Below are 24,359 nucleotides of genomic sequence, written 5' to 3'. Positions count from 1 at the left end.
CTGGCAAAGGGCCTCTGTCTTGTTACCAGGTGGTTGGAAGGGGAAGGGCTGAGGAGGTGTGGTGGGGGCGGGGGTGGAGGAAAAGAGCTAAGCCTTGCTTGGCTTGACAATGGAAGCCCACTGGCTTCACCCAAACTGCCTCTGGGAAGGGCTTGTCCTCAATGACGTCAGTGCGTGTTTGGTGCAGCAGCCCTCTGTTGGAAAGTGGAGAGAAGGTGTCTGTACTCCCACTGAGAGAGAGATCAGAACAGGCCCCACCACCTTGGCCCTTGCTGCAAGATTTAGGGCTTAAAGTAAGACCCCCCATCCCTCAGTGGGACTTGCAAGTTGAACCCCTGGCCGTCCAGAACACATGGCAGGACCCATACTCTGGAGGAACAGGTCAGCCTTTCCTCAGGGCAGAGGCTGAGGAGAGAAGGGTATGCGCAGGAGGGCTCGCTGCGGGAGAGCTGACTTCCCAGGCATGGCCTCCTCTTCTTTCGCTCCTACAACACAATCCCCGTTAACCACTCAAGCCTTCCAGGAAGATATCCTGATGCCCACATTCAGCCACATGCAGAGAACGAGGGGACCAGGGCCGATGGGAAGCAAGCCCGTCTGCTGGCTCTACAGTTGTGGGGAAGACTGTCCGCGGGCCCCACATGATGTGGCAGTGAGACGGGGACAAAGGGAGGAGCTGGGCATTGGGCAGTGGCCAGGTCGTAACTCAGGAGGGTCTGGGAGAAAATCTGTTAGCCCTTTAGATGGGAGAGCGGTCTACTGCAAACTGTGACTCACAGCTCAGTGGCTGGTCGTGAAAGCTATAGAGTGGGTCTCAACCGGCGTTTTTTTAGAAAATGAAATAAAATGGAATGCAGTGCTCCAGGAAGAGTGAGTATTGTTTTATAAAACCCTTATTCAGTTGTACATGTGTGCATGCTGGATTCATGTTGTGAAATATATTTCTTACAGTGAGTTGAGATTAACCGTGTTCGAAAGCCACGATGCTAAAGGAAGCTGACCTTGAAGAGGGGTGGGCATAGAGGCAGGTTCCTGGGTCACCTGTTCCAGGTAGACGGAAGGCAGTGTGAGCTCCAGTTTAGAGATGAGAAGCTGAGGAGGTCATGAGGAAAGCTGTCGTCCCTGGGGACTTGCTCCGCGCCAAGCCCTTGGCCAAGCACTGTCCCACGTTATTTCATCTGCCTCTCAGGCAGCCCGGGGCAGCCAGGGTGGTGCCCGTGGTCGGAGCAGACGAGCCTGGGCGACTTGCCCAATGCCTCATAGGTCTCAGGCTTCCTGGAGAATCTGGCTTCCTGACACAGTGCTCTTTGCTGCTCATGGGAAAGCTTTTAAAAAAGGGTATTGGGAAAATGACATTCTGAGTACAGGTGAATGACTCTCTCCTGGTTCCATTTTAGGCATCAGTGGAGGCAAGCAGAAAGCCTAGGGCCTCCCATCACACTTCAAAGGCGACGGCAAATCCTTAGAAGTAAAGCTCGCACTGCATGGCTGATTTGGGCTGAAGAGAAGTCCTGGGCTCTGTCAGGCTGAGCGGAGAGAACTGGGAACATGAACACTGACAACAGGGGTTTCCCTGCAGACGCCCTAGACACAGGGGACGAGGGAGAGCCTTGAAAGGGCGTCCTCACCTGAGAGAGGGCCCTGGGAAGCAAGTACGTGATGACATACACGTGACAGTGAAAGCGGGCGCATGCGCGTGCACGCACACACAGAAACGAGCGTGGGAAAGAGCTGCAGTGCACACAAGCCGGAGTTAGGATGAGGGCATGCTGGGAGCACTGAGGCAGGGAGGCACAGCATTTGCACACTGACATTTCATCCACTTGTAGTTAGTGAGTGCCAGTTCAGTTTTTCCTTCTCTAGTCTTTAGGGTAAGACTAAGCAACTCTGGGAAAACTACCGGTTTAGTGATAGCAGCAAAGAGGGTCATTCAGTGAGTTTATTTATCTGGGTAGTTCTGTGATTTATGGGATATTAAGGAAGCAGGGTCTCCCAGTAATGTTAGGAGCCTGGGAGTGTTGACTTGCAGTTTTCTCGACCAGCAATGTCCTTGACGTGCAGCATGACCTTAAGACCTTCATCCTGTCTCATACCCTCATTTCCTGCTTCTGCCCTGTCAGCTCCATTGTTGACCCTCCCTTGCCAGCTGGGGTGCTCACTGCTTCCTGCACACACTGTGCCCAGGGGTTCCAGTCACACACACTGGTCCTCCCCTCACACATGCACTTGGCATGGCCCCTCTGCCTCCCAAGGAGAAGGAAAGCAGAGATATTTGCCCATCATAACACACAGGCAGGGGACCTTGGTGCTCTTCATTTTATCTTATTGCTTTGAGCGCCTGCTGCTGTCAGCCTCATGTCCTCCTTTATCCACATTGGACTGTAGCTCTACAGAAGCTGGGGCAAATTTATTTTCCTTCCCAGACCCAAAACCCATACGATGTCCTGTGCAATAAATATCAGTTGGGTTATTATTGAAATTTACTGCCATGTTGTAAAGTAGTGACCACAGTTGCCTCCCGGACAGTTTCCAATCACTAGAGGGAAAAGTCATCTCAAAGTCAATCATTAACTTACAAAACAATTCCCCTGAAAGAATCTGTAAATACTTTCCCTTTCCTGGCTTTCTGTATCATGTGAATAAACTTTGCTGTAATTTACATATACCCATGAATAGAATCAATCAGAAAGTTCAGGGCAACCACAGCTCTTCAACCTGATGTTGTGATTTTGTTTTCAAAACAAACATACCTTTTTTTTTTTATTAAAGTAACTAGTATTGGGTTGGATCAAAGTCAGCAGAAGTTTTCCTAGAAAACAAACATGGTTTCAGGAAATATTTATTACATATTCTGTTCTTTAGTAATAATAACTGCTACTTATTGAACACAAACCGTGTGCTGTGCATTTCACACTTACTGGCTCATTGATTCCTCTCAATAATCCCGGGAGGTAGGGTGATATGTTTGGATCCCATACGAATTCTTATCAAAGGCCTTGACTTCACAAAGGCCTTTCATCAGGTGGGAGAGATGAGCAGCTCTGTGGATAGGAGGGAGCTTCTTTCTCCATCACCCCAGGGCATGTTCATTGGGCTCAGGAGCAAATGATCCTGAGGGCAAAATGGAGATCAAGTCAGACTCAAGAACATGAACCTCCTCTGACCAAGGATGACCTGCCCCCAGCACCGCCGTGAGTCTAGTTCACAGGATACTGACTCCCTGATATGGTTCTCTTCACTGGGAGACCAGCCAGCTCCCTGGTGACAGCGTTATTATTTGGAACCCTTCCGTCATCAAAAGGGTGCCTCTGTTTTCCTTGTTGGGATAGATGCCTACCCTGGGATTTGTATTTGCTTTCCTTGATTCTGCTAACATGAAAACTGTGAAGTTAACGAGTGCCTTAAACATCCCCAAGTTGTCCACAAACATTGTTTTACAGTGAAAGAAACAGCAGCACACTGCTGTCAACATTAAGTTTCAAGAGTGTTATGTACCGTGTCACCTGGAAGTCTCAGAACATGGTGTGACGCAGACTACCCAAGACAGAGCACTTTGAGTGACTGGTGTGAGACACTGCAGGAGGTGCTCTGAACCTGTGGCCGACACACAGTTTGGTCCCTCTCGCTGCCAAAGTGTGTAGAGCTCGGAACCACGAGATGGAAGTGGGAAAAATTATAGCCTGTGACCCATTCACAATTTTCTTTGCTTCCTATTCCCATGAACCTGTTCTTTGCTGGTTTAGAGGTTTAGTGCCCATAGGAGGAGAACTTCCTCTAGAAGATAACAGTGAAACGGAAGCCGATACAGCTGCCTGGTATTTTGCCTCCTCGTGTCATCAGACAAATGGGAAGAAGGGGCAGCTGGCATGTTGGCTGGGTGACTGACCCTTTCTTCCTTCATGGGAAGCAATGTAGATACAGAGGAGTGTACGCACTTGAATCTCTGGAAATTCCTTGCAGGAAGAGGAACCCAGCTTCCCTCCTGTAAGTGTAAGTATGGGAAAAGGACTGCATGTGGACTTGGGCTATAAGAAGGCTAAGTTACAGAGGGTTTGGGTCACCGCTTTTCTTGCCCACTCCCAAGCCTCTGCCCTGCTGTGAGTGCTTCCCAGTGAGAGAGTCCTGGAGGGAGGGAGGATCCTGTCTCCCACTATGGAAGGCCGCACCAGCGCTCCCTCTTCCCACAGGGGACATAATCTGGTTTAGCCTAGATCTTTGAATGGGGTAGGGGCACAGGGACGCAGAGCTGGTTCACAGAAATGGAGGCAAGTGTACTCCATAGGCAGTGCCTACATTTATCAGCCAGACAGGTCCTGAGGCGGGTCCTGCTCTGTGTCCTCAGGTCCACGGCTGGTCCACAGACAGACTTGGGTTCTGCCCATTTCCCAAGCTTGGCTCTCCAGTTTTCTTGGAGGTCACCTTCTGGCCACTTCTCTCTGTGCTTGCGTTATCTGTAGCTAGTTCTATTGTTTTTAGCTCACAGCTCTGATGGACCGAGAGGGGAAGCAAACCCAAATAGGAACCCACCTTTTGTACTGTGATTCAGGCCCCAGGTTCTTTTTCCTTCCCTCCTAAGCACCTCCTAGATATTTTCTGACTTCAGTTTTGTACTGATAGGTGCCAGAATAAATCCTGTAAAAATAAGAGCAGGGAAGAAGCAAACTTTAAGACATGATAAGGAAAGATGATAAGCATCTTTTAAGATAAAGACAAAAAACATGAGAAGGACATGATAAACATCAGAAGGAGCAGTCTAAGGAGATGGTCTTGGGATGCTGGCCCACCACCTTCACGGGCTGCCAGCTTCCTGAGTCAAGCAGCCTTTCCTTTTCACCAACACTTGTCTCTCAGGTTTTGGCCTTGCAAGCAGCAAGCAGCCAAACTTGGGTTTGGAACTGGGTCATGGCCCAGTAATACTAGTCCATCTTAGCCAGAAGAGGGACATAACAATAATTAAGTTTTTTGAAAAATCAGAGTAAATGGTAGAAGTCTAGAAACCACAGTCAAATACAAATAGGCCACCTACTTACATCCTAGATATGAGATATGTAGGGTGTGAGAGAAAGAATTTCACTTGGGAGGACTTTAGTGCTAAGCTGGGTTCCACTGCATGCAAGGAATTTCCAAAGACTCAGGTTTTGCCTGGAATGCCAAAGAAAGAGTGAAGGAGAGGAGAGGCTAGGCAGATAGCATTGTATTAGATTAATTTCTAAAGATGCTCAAATTCCAGGTGGGGATAACCACTGGCCTTATATTTTAGGAAGAAACTGAAGTAGAAAGAGCATGAGTGATGCTGGGACTTATTTTCATCACCTATTTAAAAAGGACATAATCTCAAATATACCCTTAAATAAGCATATCAGTAAATGTAGAGTAACCATTCTCTTCTCTCTCAAATTAAGAGAACTCTTAGTTTAGGCTCGGCCAGTGAGTGCATCTGGTTGACTACAATTCCCAGTCTTCTTTGAGATTAGGTGCCACCATATGCCAAATTCTGACCAATGTAACAGAATTATAGACACCACACAAAAAATCAGAATGCATCTTGCAGGAAATGCTAAACACAAATGAATTTGGTTGACATACACCAGTGTGCATTCCAGAACATAAAAAACTAATAAGCTAGTTGATTTGACTAAGGTGCCCATCTTGTTCTCCTAGCCCATTCAAGGATATGGTCAGAAATCAGATTAGGATTCCTTAGAACCATGGCCATAATGAGCTATTGACTAATGGGATTATGCTCTTGAGGTACATTAGAGAAGGTACACATTTTGAAATTCATTCTTACAAATTTCATTCATAGACAAAAGCACAAATCTAGAAAATAAGATTCAATAATTCATTAAATAAGCTACAAGGGACAAGTGAAATTTATTTAGCAATATGAAGATAATTTATATTGGAAAATAAAGTCAATTTAGACTGATAAATAAATTTTTTAAAGCTGATAAAAAAAAGAAACAATCTAACACGTCTAATTATACCCTGCACTAAAACTGAGCTGTCTAAAATACCCCAAGACAATAGCAGAAACAGCAGAGAGAAAAGCAAGATCTTACAGGCTAAGAACTGAGTTTATTTTACCTTAGCGGAAAATAGAGCCAGACTTTAGTTTCCAGTTCCACGTGGAAGGAGCCTGGGAATTGGCACTTGTCTTAACAAGTAAAGAGGTGAACAGACTGAAAAATCAACAATTCTTCTTGCATCTGTAACAAAGGGGAGGACACAGGGCAAACCTCTGACCCCAAGATTTGAGAGCCAGATGGGAGAACATGGGAGTCACAGCTTCCCAGAGGAGAGACTGAGAGCAGAAACCACCATGGGGACCAGCTCCTGGGTGGGAAAACCTCAACTGTAATTGATCAATTGCTGGAGGTGTTGTGTGGACCAGGCTGAGGCCCAGTCATACGGGATCCCCAATGATAGGATGAGATTTACCTGCAGGAGTTCAATCAGCTGCTCACAATAAATACCAGAGAAAAGTCCCCTTGCGCTGCTGGCACCGTGAGGGAAAAGGGACCCTTCTGAAATGGCTAGAGCACTCTGTTCTTAAGAAGGCCTGCCTCCCAGGGAAGCTTGTTAACCAGAGCCTAATCGACCTCAGGGTAGGGAATTCCTCCACCCCAGCCCTCTAGCCACCCTGTCCCTCCTGGGGGAGGAGAACCCTGAGAAGCTCTGGCAACGCTCACAGTGCAGAGGCTCAGGCTCAGTGAAGGCTGACCTGACTGGGTCACAGGACTAGGACCGCTTCCCTTGCCCCCGCACAGCCACACCTCACCCACATCCCTAACAGCCTATGCATAGCAGTGCCTTCTGCCCAGTAAGTACATCATGTCCAGTATCAAGAAAAACAGGACAAGACTCACCATAAGGCAAAAACACAGTCTGGAGAGATGGAGCAAGCATCAGAAGCAGACATGGCAGGGACGTTGGCATGACCAGACCAGGAAATTAAAACAACTGTGAATAACATGCTAAGACTCTAATGCGGCAAGCAGATGCGCACAAGATCAGGTAATGTAAGCAGAGACGGAGACCTGAGAAAGAGCCAGGAGGACATGCCGGAGACGAAATAGGGCAGTGGGAACGGAGAGCGCCTTCAAAGGGCTTGTTCATAGACTAGACACAGCTGAGAGAGCCTCTGAGAGGGAGAATGTCTTGGCAGAATCCCTGAAAACCAAAAAGAAAACAGAGGCCGAAGATGATGGCAGATTTCCAAGGACTGTGGAACAACAAGAAATGTAATAGACCCATAATGGGAACACCAGAGGGGAAGCAGGAGAGAAAGGAATGGGGACAAATACCTGAAACAGTAGTGGCTGAAAGCTCCCCCGAGTTACTGTCGGACACCAAATCACAGACGCAGGAAACCCAGGGAACACCAAGCACGATGAATGCCAAAAACACTAGACTCAGGTATATGATTTTCAAGTCACAGAAAATCAAAGATAACAAAAAAATCCTGAACGAGGCCAGAGGAAAAAAATATCTTATGGAGGAACGAAGATAAGAATTCTGACTTCTTAGAAGCCACATAGGCAAGAGAGGAGTGAAATATTTAAATGTTGAGGGAAAAAGCTGCTGACCTAGAATTCTGAACTCAGAGAAACGGGACCGAATTTTTGTTTAAAAAACAAAACCAAAAAAAACTACCTTCGAAGAAAGTTTGTTTTTTCCTTCTTCCACCTCCTGTGTTCTCCTTTGCCTTATTTTAATATTCCCTCTCTCCATTTGCCCTGTCATCATGCAAACACTTTTCCACTTCTTTCTCCATCTCCTGCCCAACTGCAAGATAATAGCTTCTTTGGCTAACAGATTTGGATATATCTATCACATTCATGTGTGTATGCTCACATATTTATAAACACTGGTGAGTGTGTAGTCCCTCCAGAAATGCTACTCCCCTGCTACTCCCGGGGTGGGGAGAAGCTGACCACGGGCCATTTCCCAGACAGTGCTGAGTGCTCTGGGACTGTGAGGACAGACAGCTGGAGGGCTGGCTCCCCTCCCACCATACCCCTAGAACTAGACTCAGCATTGGGTTGTAACCTCTGTGCTCAGAAGACAAAATGTGATGAAATGTCAAGTGGGGTTTAGAAATACTAATGCCATGCTTGTTGAGGTGCTGTTTTCCCTGGAGCCCATGATCAAAGGAAGGGTGGGGAGGGCAGCAGGGAAGGTGGAGAGGACAGAGGCTGGCCATCACAGGTGGAAGGAGAAGCAGAGGGAGAGGTACAGGAGAGGAGGCAAAAGGGGCGTTCTCCAACAAAACCACTAAGGGAAAAAGAAGCTGTTAAGAGAAACTGATTTCCAAAGGAGTAATGATTTAATTCAGGAAGCCCTAAAAGGGTCAATTAGGGAAAATGCCAGAGATTAATTCCAGAACATTTCTTCAGGACCAATGAGAAGAGTAAGGGAGCCTTGCTAAAGAGACGATGAGTAAACCCGGAGAAGCCCACAGTACCTGGCAGTTTCCCGTGGCCTCTGAGAGGGCAGTTTAATCCTGAAACCTAAAGGTTTATCCTAATGTCCAGCCTGAAAAGGCTGATCACTGTGGGAGAATAAATTCATAAACAACTCATCTGAGAAGGGGTTAACATCCAAAATATATAAAGAAATTACAAGCCTCAACACCCCAAAAACAAATGACCCGATCAAAAAATGGGCAGAAGACCTGAACACACACCTCTCCAGAGAAGAAATACAGATGGCCAACAGGCACATGAAAAGATGCTCCACATCGCTAATCATCAGGGAAATGCAAATTAAAACCACAATCATACCAACTCACACCAGTTAGGATAGCTAACATCCCAAACACAAGAAACAACAAATGCTGGCAAGGATGCGGAGAAATAGGACCCCTCCTACACTGTTGGTGGGACTGCAAACTGCACTTTGAAAGTTTGCTGGAACCTTCTTTTAACATGGAAATTCCATGTTCTTGTCATGTTTTTTCTTCTTTTTTTTAATTAAGGTATCATTGATATACACTCTTTTAAAGGTTTCACATTAAAAACATTGTAGTTACTACATTCACCCATATTATCAAGTCCCCTCCACACCCCATCACAGTCACTGTCCATCAGTGTAGTAAGATGCCAGAGTCACTGTTGTGCCCTGTTGCCTTGAGTCCCCCATGTGGAGCCGCAGTCACCAGGCTCAGTCGTGAGATGCAAGAGCAAAACAGGTCTTTATTGCTAGTTCGAACTAGGGTCTCAGTGGCCCGTCAGAACACAGGACTTGGTCTGAGACCCTGAGCAAAGTTCCCTTTTTGCTTTTATACTTTTGGAACAGTTAGGGGCTTTCCAAGGGGGTGGTTTATTGTGACCCTAGCTGATTGGCTGAGGAGGGTCAGGGTCTTGTTGCACAGGTTGCTGGGTATTGTTTCTGCGGGAATGGGCATGGCTTGAGCAGGAAACTTCTTACTCAAGATGGAGGACACAGAACAAAATGGAGGTAGGGGTCATGTAGGGGACATAGTTATTCAAGATGGAAGACACAAAATGGAGGCTGGGGTCCCACATTCCCCCCTTTTCTTTTGTGCCTGAGTGGGCATTCTTGTCCCACTATGGGTCTGCATTCAGTAGGTGACATTAGTGGCAATACAGCTTCAGCTTAAGGGGGTTCTGCGGGTGCACTTTCACTGTCCACTGTTCCCCAACAGGTGTGGATGTCTTCTCTGGGTTGGCTCGCCGGATGAGCGAGTAATAGATCCACGGCCCAATGCCATCTACCTTAAGGGCTGTGGGGGTAGTAAGGATTACAACATAAGGCCCTTTCCACCTAGGTTCTAAAGTTTTGGAACAGTGACATTTCACCCACACTTTTTCCCCTGGTTCAATGTCATGTTGTGCTTCCTGGTGGGTGGGGCTCCCCCCAATAGCTCGTAAGAGGGGCCACACCTCTCTGTGTACTTCTTGCAGCCTCTTTAAGGCCTCCTGAAGGGCCGGGGGGGCGGTCCCAGGGATTCAGGAGTTGGGGCTGAGCAGGGTAAGATAGGAGGGGGGACCCCAAACATGATCTCAAAAGGGGTCGATCCTAACCAATAAGGCATGTTCCGAGCCTGGAACAGGGCAAAGGGAAGGAGGGTCACCCAATCTCTGCCAGTCTCTACTGCCAATTTAGTGAGGGTCTCCTTTAAGGTTCGATACATCCTCTCTACCTGTCCTGAACTCTGGGGGTTGTATACTCACAATGCAATTTCCAATCTACCCCCATGTGGGCAGCCACCCTCTGTATAGCCTCTGCGGAGAACGCTGGTCCATTGTCTGATCCTATAGTTGAGGGCAAGCCATACCTAGGCATGATCTCTTCTAGTAATTTCTTACCCGCTACTAGTGCTGTTTCTCTTTTGGTGGGGAATGCCTCCACCCACCTGGAAAAGGTATCTACTAAGACTAGCAGGTAACGGTACCCATATTGGCCAGGTCTCACCTCGGTGAAGTCCACTTCCCAATGTTGCCCTGGTGCCTGGCCCCAAAGGTGAAGTCCTGTGTGTGTCCCTTTAACTCGGTCCAGTTGCATTACCTGGCATGCAGTACATGATCTCAAGAGAGCCTGTATGTGGGCCTTGGCCCCCAGAATCCGGATCTTGGCTTTTTCTAAGAGCACTCGAGTCTTCTTCTCACCCAGGTGGGTAGAGGAGTGCAAATTAGTTAGTATCTGGTTCCCCAAGGTCTCAGGTAATATTAGCCATCCATCTTGGTCTCAGTACCATCCGGAGTCCATTTTCTGTATCCTGGGCTGTCTCTCGACCCACTGCGTGTCTGAGGAGGAGTACTCTGGGGTGAGGGGAAGGGTCCCCATACCTGGTGGGGGTATTTGATGCAACTGTAGCCCAAAGACTTGAGATGTCGTGGCTTGTAAGGCAGCCTCATCAGCCCTGCGGTTGCCTAAGGCCTCTGGGCTGTCTCCCTTTTGGTGTCCCGGGATGTGGACTACCACTACCACCCGGGGTTCATGTACAGCAGCCAGCAGGACCTCAACTTAACTTCTCAGTGAATAGTCCACGGATAGCACTTAGTGCCCGTGGCCCACTGTACCCAGCTCTTTTGGGAGGAAATGGGTCCGGCACTCCGAGTTATGACAGAGTGTTGAGCCCCGGTGTCCACCATATAGTGCATTGGTTCCCCCTCAATCTGTAGTTACCCAAGACTCAGGGAGGGGGCTCGAGTCCCGAAACCCCCTCAGTCACTGTCTTCTCCTGCATACATCACCCGATGTCTAGGGGCCTCATCGGGTTTTTGCCCTTCTCACGGGGTGTAAGGACGATGCTGGCAGGGGCACTCATTCTTCCAATGCCCCATTTCTTTGCAGTAGGCACACTGGGTGGGTCCTAGTTTTCTGTGGAAAGGCCCCACTTTTTCTCTATTTCAAAATAAGCTGCCATTTCCTGGGCAGGTGCAGGAGTGAACCCCTCTTCCTTTCTCCAGTCTCTCTCTCTTTAAGGGGCCCGAGGAGCCTCAGGGCAGACGGCCGTCCTGGGCCCCCAAGTGGAAGATGCAGGCTAGTTCCTTTTGATTTTTTCGGTTTTCTTCTGCCCTAACTTTCCTCTCTTCCATCTGGATCCTGCTCTCTCTTTCTTCAGGGGTTTCTCAGTTGTTGTAGACCCGCTCTGCTATTCAGAGTAGGTCTTGTATAGTCTGCTCCCCGAGTCTATCTATCTTCTGTAGTTTTCTCCTGATATCAGGGGCGGCCTGGTTAACAAAAGCTAAGACTAAGGCGGCCCTTGTCTCATCTGCTGAAGGGCACAGGGGAGTGTATTGTCTAAATGCTTCCATTCTCCTTTCATGGAAAGTGGCTGGGCTCTCGTGGGGCTCCTGTCTAATGGAATTTACCTTGGCCAAATTAGTGGGCTTCCTGGCAGCCACCCGGAGACCAGCCATCAGAGTCTGGCAGTAGATTCGGAGACACTCCCTACCTTCTGTTGTTTTGAAATAAATACCAGCCAGGGTGCGTTAAGGGAAATCCTTCATCGATGAGGTAAGGCTGTATGGTGGGTCAGCCATTGATGCCTGGCACCAGTTTGCGAGCCTCTGTCAAGATCCTCTCCCTTTCCTCTGTGGTGAAAAATACCTGGAGGAGCTGCTGGCAGTCCTCCCAAGTAGGACTATGGGTAAAGAGGATAGATTCTACCAGGTCAATAAGACCCTGGGGTTTCTTGGAAAAAAAAAGGAGCATTTTGTGTTTTCCAATTATAGAGATCACTAGAGGAGAAAGGCCAGTATTGATAATTATCAATACAAAGGCCAGTATTGATAATACCCATCGGGCCTCCGGAGCCCGATTGCTCGGACTAGAAGGGCTTGGACATTGGAGTCATCTGAATCCATGTCCGTGGAGGCAGAGGATTTGCTAGTCTGGTGTCTACCCCTGGTGCCAAAAGCTGGCCCCGCTGGTAGCCGTCCCTGGGTGGGGCGGGCCCGATTGGGCTTAGGATCCTCCGGAGGCTGACTGCCGGCCTGCGGATATTGGGGAGGGAGAGGAGGTAACGCTGGTGCAGTGGGTTGGACCGCTTTGGCCTCCAAATCAAGAGCACTAGGATAGGGGGCTGACTCTGAGAGGACCTTGGAGCCTGCCAGCTTCTTGTCATCCCAGGTGGTTGCTATCATGGCTTGGACTGCTAGGGGTGGTGGCCTCGGGGGGATAGGTGCCATGGAAGTGGGTGGAAAGAGAAAAGGTTTTAGCCAGCGAGGGGGGGTTCTTAACAAGGTACTGCCAGGTGAGTATGTAGGGGGCCTGGTCAGGGTGGCCTCCGGGCCCTGGGTCCATGACTCTGTCTCGAACAGCCTGAATCACAGAGAGGGCAAAAGATCCCTCTCGGGGCCATCCCACACCAGAGGCAGGCCATTCTGTGGAACAAAAGGTTATGAGTTTGCTCTTCCAGACTTCCAAACTAAGATTACGAGCCTCGGTTCTGAAATCAGAAAAATGGTCAGTCATGAGGGTCAGTGGCGAAGATTGCCCTTGCCCCATAGTTGGATGATGTCTGTGAGAGTAAGAGTGATAGAGGGAATAAGTCAGAACTGGCCAGACAACAATGACAACACAAAACAGGACAATATGACTAACAAAAGTAAATAATGACAACACAAATCAGGACAATAAGACTAACAAAACCAACCAAAAAAACAAATTCTCCCAGAAGTCTGACAGAAATATCTTTCAGTTAGTCTTCTCTCTAGAGAAGACTGACCCCAGAGACCCATGAACCGTTCGCTACGGTCCTGAGCCTGCAACAGCCTCCCAGCGCGTCTGCCAGCCCCGGTCTTACGTTGCCCTGTACCAGACGGAGGCAGATCCTGCTAGGACTTCAGCCCCCTCTATTCCAGCTGGCCTGCAGCTGGCGTGACTAGTCACTTCCAGATTCAATAAAGACCTTACCCAGTGGCTGGGGTTGCTGCTCCTCACGGGGATCCCGGACAAGCCCCCAAATGTTGTGCCCTGTTGCCTTGAGTCCCCCATGCGGAGCCGCAGTCACCAGGCTCAGTCGTGAGATGCAAGAGCAAAACAGGTCTTTATTGCTAGTTCGAACTAGGGTCTCAGTGGCCCATCAGAACACAGGACTTGGTCTGAGACCCTGAACAAAGTTCCCTTTTTGCTTTTATACTTTTGGAACAGTTAGGGGCTTTCCAAGGGGGTGGTTTATTGTGACCCTAGTTGATTGGCTGAGGAGGGTCAGGGTCTTGTTGCACAGGTTGCTGGGCATGGTTTCCGTGGGAATGGGCGTGGCTTGAGCGGGAAACTTCTTACTCCAAGATAGAGGACACAGAACAAAATGGAGGTAGGGGTCATGTAGGGGACATAGTTATTCAAGATGGAAGACACAAAATGGAGGCAGGGGTCCCGCAGTTACTACCTGTCTTCTCTATGCTACACTGTCTTCCCCATTACCTTCACACACACCATGTGTACCAATCATAATACCCTTCTCCCTCAATCCCCTTCTCCCTCCCTCCCCACTCGCCCTCCCCCACCCCTCCCCCTTGGTAACCACTAGTCCCTTCTTAGAGTCTGTGAATCTGCTGCTGTTTTGTTCCTTCAGTTTTACTTCGTTGTTATACTCCACAAATGAGGAAAATCATTTGGTACTTGTCTTTCTCCACCTGCCTTATTTCACTGAGCATAATACCCTCTAGCTCCATCCATGTTGTTGCAAATGGTAGGATTTGTTTTCTTCTTATGGCTGAATAGTATTTCATTGTGTATATGTACCACATCTTCTTTATCCATTCATCTACTGATGGGCACTTAGGTTGTTTCATATCTTGTCTATTGTAAATAGTGCTGCGATAAACATAGGGGTGCATATGTCTTCTTGAATCGAGGATCTTGTTTTCTTTGGGTAAATTCCTAAGAGTGGAGTTCCTGGGTCAAATCGTCATGTATTTCTTAATTAGTTTCCTAAGTCATGTGGGCTTAAATCTGTCCCACCCCATGTCTGTAAGTGTTTCTCCACCATTCAGCAAAGAGTGTACTTGTAATTTTATCCACACCAGAATCTTCAGGGGCTTCCTGTGTTTCTTTTTACAGCATTTTACAAATGTGGTGTCTCAGGTATTTCTTACCACAACCCTGGGGGGTAGTTACTATGGTTCCAGTTCTACAGGTGAGAAAACCAAGGTTTCTAGAGGGAGTCAGTTACCCAAAGACACACAGCTAATAAGCTGGTTGAGCTCGGGCCTAAGAGGAGGCCTGAGATCTCCAAATCCATGGAATTAAAGTGCTAAGCACCTGGGTGTGTAGGAGGGTGGGGGCGGGGGAGGAAAGAAGAGTATTTGCTTTGCTTCAGGGGTGTTCTTGCTACATCCCATTTCAGAGCTGATAACCTAGAGCAAGGATAGAGATGGGAAGAAATAGGATGCTGTTCTAGAGAATGCTCTTCAGAAAAACCTCAAATATATTTGTATTTGTTTTAGTTATTCAAAAATGGCATAATCCATGTTTTAAATTATTATTTCCCCAAAAGACATTTTAAATCTTGTTCAATAATAATGGCTAATGTCCATCAGTAGATGAATGGATAAAGAAGATGTGGTACATATACACAATGGAATATTACTCAGCTATACGAAAAAAACAGATCCTACCATTTGCAACAACATGGATGGAGCTAGAGGGTACTATGCTCAGTGAAATAAGCCAGGTGGAGAAAGACAAGTACCAAATGATTTCACTCATATGTGGAGTATAAGAACAAAAGAAAACTGAAGGAACAAAACAGCAGCAGAAGCACAGAACCCAAGAATGGACAAACAGTTACCAAAGGGAAAGGGACTGGGAAGGACGGGTGGGAAGGGAAGGATAAGGGTGGGAAAAAAGAAAGGGGGCATAGTGATCAGCATGTATAGTGGGAGGGGGGGCACAGGGAGGGCTGTGCAACACACAGAAGACAAGTAGTGATTTTATAGCATCTTACTATGTTGTTGGACAGTGACTGTGAATGTGTATGTGGGGGGAACTTGGTGAAGGGGGAGCCTAGTAAACATAATGTCATTCATGTAATTGTAGATTAATGATACCAAAATAAAATTTTAAAAAAAAGAGCAAACCAAAAATAATAATAATAATAATAATGGCCAAATCTTTTTTGATAAAAGTCCCTGGTTTAATTGATTTATTTTCTAAAACAAAATAAAATAATACATCTAGTTGTCAGTTCAGAAAAACAATAGCAATCACACATGTCTTCTAAAACTATTAAAGTAGAATATTCAATATTCTCTGACTGGCATTTTCAAATAGAAAATAAATGTGTTGAGGTCAGGGAAGTGGTTTCTATCTTTAAGCACCTTACCAACATTGATTTACCTGTTTTACTCCAGTGGATTCCTCTGGTTTGTACTTCTATAACAAGGCAAACGCGAGCAATGTCAAGGTCTTGGAATTACAAAAGCTGCTGCAGTCCATTTTGCTCTTTGTATTTTTCTAAATAAATAAATAAATAAAGGATACATCTACCAATAAATGCTGGAATTCAAATCACCATCAAACAACACTTTTCACAGCAATGTTGGCATGGAGGATGGATTTCAGGTCAGTTACACACCAACTTTAAGAAAGTAGTTTTTGTGTGTTCTGTGTTTGTTTGCTGGGGTATTCAAATAAACTTTATTTTGGGAGATGGCGGCCAGACAGAGAGGTTGCTGAAATTCTCACTTGCTAGTGAGATAAACATCAATTATTGTCACCCCAGTCATCTAGCTGGTGTGACAGATTTGTGAAGGGGGGACTTCACTGGTCTTTAAACAAAGTGAACGGTGTGTCAAGGGCATTTTAATTGGCTGTCTGCATTGTGTGGACTCATTAGATAATTGCCAACCCTCTCCCTCACTGTGCATCATCACACAGGCCTGGCCGCAGGAGCTGAGCTAGGACGGGATGGCTAGGAGGAGAGGCTGTAGGACCAGAGGCCATGCGGGTGGGGGAGGGCGCACAACCTGGGGTGGAGAGATGGGGCAGAAAGCTGACTGGGTAAGAGAAAGGCAGCACAGTGAGGCCAGAGTGGTTCAGACTAGACGGGTCCTGGGAACTGCATCAGAATCAGGGTTCAGAGAAGACAATGAAGGCGTGTAAACGGGCCCGAGATCAGGCCAGACAGCACAAGCTCGCACAGCAGCAGAGAGTCACGGAGAGCAGCCTGCAGGGGAGGTCAGAGTGACTCAGGCCTAGCCAGCTATTTGTCCAGAGGCTCCTGAGAAAATGGGGAGCTGGGTTGGGGTACAGAGGGCCAAGGTTCAAAGGGGGGCTCACACAAGCCAGCATGGCAAGCCTGGCCCATCAGAAACAGAAGGCAGGGTTTCAGACAGAATAGAAAGAAATGACTGGTCACCACATTACATGAGAATCAGGAAAGTCACAGCTGACATCTGGGGAGGGGACGCTGGGCAAGGATGCTAAGGTGGTTGAAGTGTGAGCTTGCCCAGTCCTGGGGCAAACTGGGCCCTGATCCCAAAGACAGGATTTACATAAGGGAAAACCAAAACAGCATTATCAACACTGGATTCCTCATCTTGCTCTGTTGAAGCAGGTTTTCTAGAAAATAAACATACTGAAATCCAACCCACCTTGTAAAGAAGTCACCCACTCTGCAATAGCAAGGGGGGTGGAAGGCAAATATCCATCATAAGAAAATAAGCAAGTCACGGTGCCCAGAATGAGTCATGCCACGAAGCAGCTAAAAATGAGAGTTAAGCACACGTATTGGAAGGTAGCTCATAGAATGAGTGTGTTTCCACTGGATATGCATGTCTGAGAGGGACTGCCTGGCAAGTGTCCCCGCTGTGGACAGCGGGCCTGGGAGGGGGGGTGGTGTGGGGTGGGGGTGGCAGGTAGGGGGATGAAAGTACAGAGGGAGAGGAGACATCCTGACTGATTCTGAATTTTTGTGAAGAAAAGAAAGTCTCCAAAGGCATGATAAAGATGACATGGAGGAGGGACAGCAGAAACAGGAGTCTCCCTGATCTTTAAGATCATCCAGAAGGAGTGAACGGAGGCATCAGAAAGTGTCTGTGGGAATGAGAAGGGGACTATGGGCTGAGTGCCCCAGGCGGGACTGGCATCTACCCTGAGGAGCTCTGAGAGAAACTAGAGATGCCACGTTGCAACTGATAATAATAATGTGTTAGGTTTTGTCTGTGGATCTCAAAACACTTTGATGGCACCCCTGTCCTCTTATCCTTGGGAGGGAAGTAAGGGCCGCCGGTCGGGCGCACGAAAATCGCGGAGGTGGAGCTTCGAGTGGGAGCCCGGCCCTGGGGCCTGCTGCCTCACGACGGCCCCTGCTGTTGCTCATCCACTGACCCCCACGTTTATCATTACATCTGCACTTGGGTTTCCCCTCCCTCAGGCTGCATGTACGCTAGGCAGCCACCTCAGCCTCATGCAGCTTACCCTCCATCACCACCACCAGCACTCCCAGAATGGGTGGGTGGGGAGGGGTGTTGGGTCTTCACTGGGATCCCCATTATCCCAGCCTGGCATTTGGAAATCGGTGTAGGGTGGGAGTTGGCCAGGAAGGCACTGGGACCAATGCCTGCATTTCCTAAGCAGACTGGCAGGTGAGGGCTTGACCCCAAGCCAGGCGGCCCTGCAGCTTGTGTGACTCAGTCCCCTCTGACTGGCACTTGGCCACCAGGTGAGACAAGTGTCTGCCCACACCCAGGACTTCAGGCACTTTGCTGCCAGCCTGGTGGTTAGAAGAGACCCAGGGGCAGACCCAGCAGGGAGGGAGGGGCTCGGCAAACAGCATCCAACAGCCATGTGGCCTTGCCAGGCTCAGAGGAGCCAGGGAACAAATGAGGGGTGTTACCACGGAGGGTGAATCCCACCCCCACCCCCACCCCACAGAAGCAACACTCCAGAGATCCTTTCCCACGGCCAAGGGGAGTTTTCAGCTTTCCTGGCCCCCTTGGAGGAGGGAGTTGCAAACTGCCATTTGGGTGTGTGGTTCTGCCGGCCCCACTGTCGCTCCAACCCCACATGAAGGAGAAACAGTGGCAGCCAGCAGACGTTTGCCCCCAAGCTGCTCCTGAAGGGTGCCCAGGTGGTGCAGGGGGAGAGATTCTGGGTGTTCTGTTCTGTTTTCAGGGCCGTCCTCCACGGCCCCCTTCTGAATTCTGCTTCACAGCACCCTAGCCAACAGAGGCCTCAGCACCCAGGCGGACCCTGAGCATCCTGTCCACAGACTGCCTGGGCCAGGCTGGGACTCAGGGGCACTGCCCAGGTTGGGGGCTGCTGGCTGTTAGCCACACTGCCTCCCAGAACTTGAATGGGTTTTGCTCCCTGGAGCTGCAAGGTCTGCCTAACAGCCTTTCCAGCATTCCGGGGGCCTTTGACTCACTTTATTCCTCACTCCACATGTCTCAGACCACAGGTAGAGTGACAAAGCTAGAGGGTACGGACTCGGAGGGTGTGGATGCCTCTTGTTCAGCCAGGAGTTTCCTTTAATTTTATGTATTTCAAACGAGAAATACCTTACCAGACTAGTAGGTCCACGAGTGCCACCATCAATGGCCCCTGAAACCAGAGCACAGGAATTTTGGGAGGCATGCACATGGGTACAAAAGAATTCCTCGGGGACTTGGGAGAACAGAGGTCCTGGGTGTTCTTTCTGGGGGAGCCAGGGTAAATGGGCGACTGCCCTCCTGTGAGGACAACCAGACGTGCCCCACCTCAGCAGCCCCCACCTGCGCTTTAGCATTTCATCTTCTCTTGGAGGAATGGGGGAGCGCTTGCCACTGCCTCGAGTCCACCTATGAGCTCTCTGTGCCACAGCGTGACTGGATGTCGGAGCGGCAAGAATCACTTTTCCTACAGGTGAGGGAAATGAGGTCATTTCTTAAAACGTCCACTTTCTCAGAGAACATGTATATGACGGATGCAGTGAATCCCAAGGCCACAGAACAGGAACTACCGCGCCAACAGCACCAGAGCTTGGAGGCCCCTGGCTGAGTGAGCTCTGCGGGGCGGGCCGGGTGCCCCAGCCATGCTCAGAGGACGCTCTTACTCTCAGACTGCGCGATCCAGCCACCTGCGGGTGCGGCTGCTGAGATTCAGGTCACCTCCTCACTGCTGTCCCCGCGTTCCCAGGCGGTGAACCAGCCCCAGAACTACCAGCACCCGGCATCTGCCTCTCGCTGGGGCCCGTAGTCAGCCCTGCCCTTTACTAGCTACCACCGGCCCTTGCCAGGCCTGTTTACTCCTCTGTATGCAGAAGCCTCAACAGGGAATTTAACGAACAAGAGAAATAAGTGAATGCTCCCAATGGATAGTGGGGACTCGTTCATATTAGTCCCCCTCTTCTAAAGCTTCCCTCAAAGATAAGTGGCGGTGGGGGTAGGGTGGGGTCGGTTACTGCAGACTTCCTCACAGGCTCAGAGGCAAAGCCCCAGGCCCGGTGCAGACATTACCAGTACCAGCGGCAGCTTCCTCTTGTTTGCCTGTTTTTTTTAATGAGGATACAGTAGATGCCCTCAAACTCCCAGGCCGGCTTTACTAGCTAAGAAAACTGAAGCTCAGAAAGGTGGAAAAGGTCATCCAGGGTCACAGATTTAGTCCATAGCAGAGTCGGCCTGTTGACTCTAAATTCCAGGCTGCTAATCCCCCGACGGTGCTACTCGCCTCTGGACCAGCACGGCAGCAGAAAGCTCTGAACACGGGTGAAGCGACAGCTTTAAGGTGGGCAGACCCGTTCCTGTGCCCGACCTCGGAAGGGCTTGTGTGCTAGAGGCCACGCCGGCCACACCTGCCGCGGAAGCAGCTTGGGGTGAAGGTCAGGAGCTGGCTGGAAGCGCTGGCCCTTAGACTGTGACTGGCAGGGACGGGGCCGAAACGCGGTGGGTGGCGACCCCGGGCACAGCCCTGAGAGGAGCCCGTGGGGGTGGCAGGGCGAGCTGGTTAATTGAGATGAGGGTGGGGTGGGAGGCACTTCCAAGCTCTCAGATTCGGTACTATTCCTGTAAACAAGTGCAACCCTCAGCTCCCTGGAGGGCCTCGGGAGCAAATGTGTGCATCTCTGCCTCTCCCAGCAGCTGCTCGCGGAGGACGCAGCCCTGCCACCTCCAGCAGTCTTTCTCAGGAATGGCCCCAGCCCCCAGCTCTAGCCTCAGGAAGTGGAGCTGCTGAGAATCTCTCCTCCAGTTTAGCCTCCCGTTGAGAGTGTCCTCTGCGTGCGCATTTCCTGGCCTAATTAAGCTGGGTAATGAGTAGCTAAGAGGGAGGGGATAAAAGCCTGGGGTGGCTTAAAAGCTAGGACACTTTATGACAGGGGTGTCTGCAGCTGGTGACACTCTAGGAAAGTTACTTCTCATAACCCTGGGAAGTTGCATGCTGTTTCCATAGCAGAGTGAGCCCCAAGGTAAGCACAGGGGTGATTGCAGCTGCAGGGGGACTGGCTGGAGGGCCCTGGGAGGGGTTGAGTGGGGTGGTGCTTGGGCCTGGGGGAAGGACTGAGCTGGGCTGCAGAGCAGTTAGAGCCACAGGCTAATACCCTTGGCTTAGCCCCAAGCTGGGGTGTCCTTGGTGACTGCATGTGACTCCCCAGGGCTTTGTTTTATGTTTCAATTGAATGGCAGAACTGTGCACGGTGAGCAGTTTCCTAAGACTTTCCCCAGCTCAGAGGAAGGACACCTGAGCTAGACACTGACCCTGACTCCCCTTTGACTGGCCCTCTTAAGGTGCTAAACTGTGTGTCCTGGAAAACACCAGGGGCCCCAGAAGGCTGGGGTGGGCTGGGGGTGCCCCCAGGCAGGAGCCCTGGTGGGAGAGGGGAGGAAGGCCTAGCTAGGCCTGCCCTTTCAGAGACACTCAAGGGCCAAAGACTGACTGATCCCCCCCAATCCCTGCAAGTCTGCCCCAAAAGCTCAAACCCACACCGCTCCACAACCCTGGCCCCACACCACACCGTTTCCCGCTGCCTGTTTTAAGTCACTTTGCACTCATTCACTAGTTGGCCAGGGCCACCTGCAAGAGGAGGGCTTTGGCGATGCCTAGCCTCCAATACATAATGAGCCCGCACCCCGACGGTCCCTGTGGTGGGAAAGGCCAGCACCACCCTTTCTCCCAGCCTTCAAATGAGGGACCCAGGGCGCACTTCACCCGGAGGGACAGTTGCCCACACCCCAGGGCAGGGCTGCACCCAGCACGCATCAGTGATGTGGGGAGGGCTTGGGGTTCTATACCCCGACCACCGGTATTTTCATCTTTGTACTTTTCTAACCAAGGCCTGTTTCTGGCCAGTCCTCAGGGCCCCTGTCCTCTTTGGGGGCTGCGGGGAACCTCTGGGATCCTTCCCTTCTCTCCCCTCCCTCTGCTGTTCTCAGTACCCCTCTAGCCTCTTGGCCTCCTGTTTGTTTTTTTCCCTAGTTTTATTGAGATATAATTAACATAGAACACTGTGTAAGTTTAAGGTGCACAACATAATGATTTGATAAATGTATTTATCGCAAAATATCTTTCTTCCTCCATGAGAATAGTCAGATCACCCGACCGGCCTTGCCCATTTCCCCCCTTGCTGTAGCTGCCCATGGAGTGGGAAGGAGACCTGGCAGCCAGGTGTCCAGGGAAGGCATGCCTGGGCCGCCGCCTCGGCACAGAATCCCAAGGCGGGTGGGGGGTCCCTGCTGTTCGGAAGAGAGGAAAGCAGGCCTGGGCAGCAAAGCCCAGAAGCCTCTGGCGCCCACCAGCACGGTGGCAGCTGGGCAGGCCGGAGAGCCAACTGGCTCTGAGTGTGTGTTTCTGTTTAAAAAGAGAAAGGGGGAAGGATCTCATAATTTCCCAGGACACCAACAAATGAAACCTGATCCTCTAGCCAAGGGAGTCCTTTTCACTGAGAGGCTGGGAGAGGAGGAAGGAGAAGGGAGAAAGGGAGGGGTGACAGGCCAGGCGCTTGGCTGCAGGAAGCCTCAGGCACTGCTAGAACGAGAGTGAGTGCCTGCCCCGCCCCAGCCTGGCTTTGGAGAGAGGCTTCAACAGGCCTGTCTGCCCTCCCATCTCTGCCCTTAGGAGCCTCTGTCCCTTCTCCTGAAGACTGGGGGCTCCTGCCTCCCCACCTTTGGTGTGAAGGGGTCAAACAATGCTGTTGAGAAAAATGGGTGCAAAGGCCTTCAATATGGGCCAATTAGAAGCAGCTCCTTATTCTGTTTGGCAAATGCTCATTGACTAGGGGATGAATGAGAGATGCTAGTTTATATGGTCAAATGGATGGTCAGGAAGATGCCAGCCTGATTTGGAAGGGTCAGGGTCATTCAGCCTTGTTCATCTACAAAGAATTGTTTGTGTTTATTAGGATAAACCACAGAACCTTGGGAAGGCTGCTTTGTGGTGAGCTCTGGGCCCGGTGCAGTTTGGGAGATACACATATATGGCTAAGGGTCTGTTCCTGAGGCACAGTGTGCTGACTGCCTGGAACAGCGAGCCTGCGGCGCAAGCAGCTGGGGAGCAGCTTATAAAGGGGTCCAGTGTGGAGCCCAAGGACACAATGCTGCCCTGGAGGAGCTCGCCCGACAGCCTCTGCCTTCATCCTTGTCCACACGTTTCTATTTGATTGTTTGTTTGTTTGTTTGTTTACATGCCATCTGCGAACAGAAAGGATTTAAGGCAGTTTGTTGTCAATGCACCATACCATAAAACCAGAGAGCAGGTTGATAGTTGAGGCCCAGGATGTAAAGATGCTGGGGCCGGGGCATAACTGCACCAGGACACTGAGGCTCAGGGAAATGCAGTACCATCTGAGCCCCAAACCAACTCTGAGCTGCCTGGAGGTTGTGTTGAAAAGGAAAACAGTGGGCCTGATAAAAAGAAGTGTTTCTTATGTGGGTCCCGGGTCCCTTCTCTCTGGAACTAATGGCTGTTGGGCTTTCTTCTTGCTTCCACCGCCCCCACCCACTGATGTACATTCAGTTTGAGCATTCAAAGGCCGGCCCTGGCATCCACGTGCAATGTTCTCCACCAGGAGGCTCTGCCTCCTCCACCACCCGGCAGCCCTGGGCTCTGCCTGCCACCAGGACCCTGTGGTTGAGCAGCTCCGGGCTGCTCCTTATCTCTAGGCCCATGGCTTATACAGTGCCTGGTACTTACTATCCAATAAGTATTTGCTGCTAACAAGTTTTTTGCACTTAATTATAAGCCAAGCACCATGCTAATTTTCTTAGGTGTATTTAACTCTTGCAAGTACCCTGTGGCTTAGGTGCTATTATTATGCCCATTTTACAGATGAAGAAACTGAGATTAAGTGGTTTACCTGAGGGCCCATAGCAGTGGAGCCAGCCTTTGGACAGTGTGAGGCATTTTTATGTATGACCTTTAATTGGAATTATTTTTCTCTGTGACTAGATTTCAAGCCCTGGAAGGAAAGCAGGGAAGTCTTCTTTCTATTTCCCACAGTGGCTGGCACAGTGCTTTCCACAGAGCAGGAACTAGTGAAATACTTTTTGACAACAATAGCTTTTAACAAAGATGTGGAGCATTACACTGCTGGCTTTGTGCAGTAAAATGGAACCTCACAACCCAATTAGCCAGTTGGTCCAGTCACATCTGTGGTGTTCACAGGCCTTAGAACTCAAAGCTGGGAGGGACCTTCCAACTCACTGACTCTAAGCCCACATTTCACAGCCAAAGAAACAGTTGCAAAGAGGTGAATGGCTGGTCAAAGGGTGTACAGTTATTAGTCACAGCCTTAGGGCCAAGAACGGCTCGATTCCCAATCTGATCATTCTTCTATTTAATTAAAAAATCCACCTCAATTCTGCAAAAAAAGTGGGACAAAAATCCAGAAGTGGGGAATTTCCACCATGGCAGTGCCCCAGGGGCTCGGTTATGGGCATGGGCCAGGCTGTGCCAGCCTATTCAGCAGC

At 49.7% G+C, this 24,359-nt stretch overlaps 1 protein-coding gene and 1 long non-coding RNA gene across 2 annotated transcripts in view; one reads left to right on the top strand and one right to left on the bottom strand.

Annotated features, from left to right (window-relative positions):
* Positions 1 to 878: 878 nt before the first annotated feature.
* LOC118971781 (uncharacterized) lies at positions 879 to 13,562 on the bottom strand. Its single transcript, XR_012125610.1, has 4 exons — positions 13,390 to 13,562; positions 4,528 to 4,632; positions 2,919 to 3,111; positions 879 to 2,809 (listed from the first exon to the last, which is right to left on the bottom strand). It is a non-coding gene; the product is annotated as an uncharacterized lncRNA (long non-coding RNA).
* Positions 13,563 to 20,759: 7,197 nt separating this feature from the next.
* ADA2 (adenosine deaminase 2) overlaps positions 20,760 to 24,359 on the top strand; it is a 55,761-nt gene continuing 52,161 nt past the window's right edge. The window contains exon 1 of the mRNA XM_073222781.1: positions 20,760 to 20,863. The gene's annotated coding sequence lies outside the window, so the exon portion shown is untranslated. The remainder of the gene's footprint in view (positions 20,864 to 24,359) is intronic.

This window comes from Manis javanica, chromosome 15, assembly GCF_040802235.1.
Source record: "Manis javanica isolate MJ-LG chromosome 15, MJ_LKY, whole genome shotgun sequence".
NCBI lineage: Eukaryota > Metazoa > Chordata > Mammalia > Pholidota > Manidae > Manis > Manis javanica.
The sequence above is the reverse complement of the archived record's forward strand: the minus strand, read 5'-3'. Positions and strand labels throughout refer to the sequence as shown.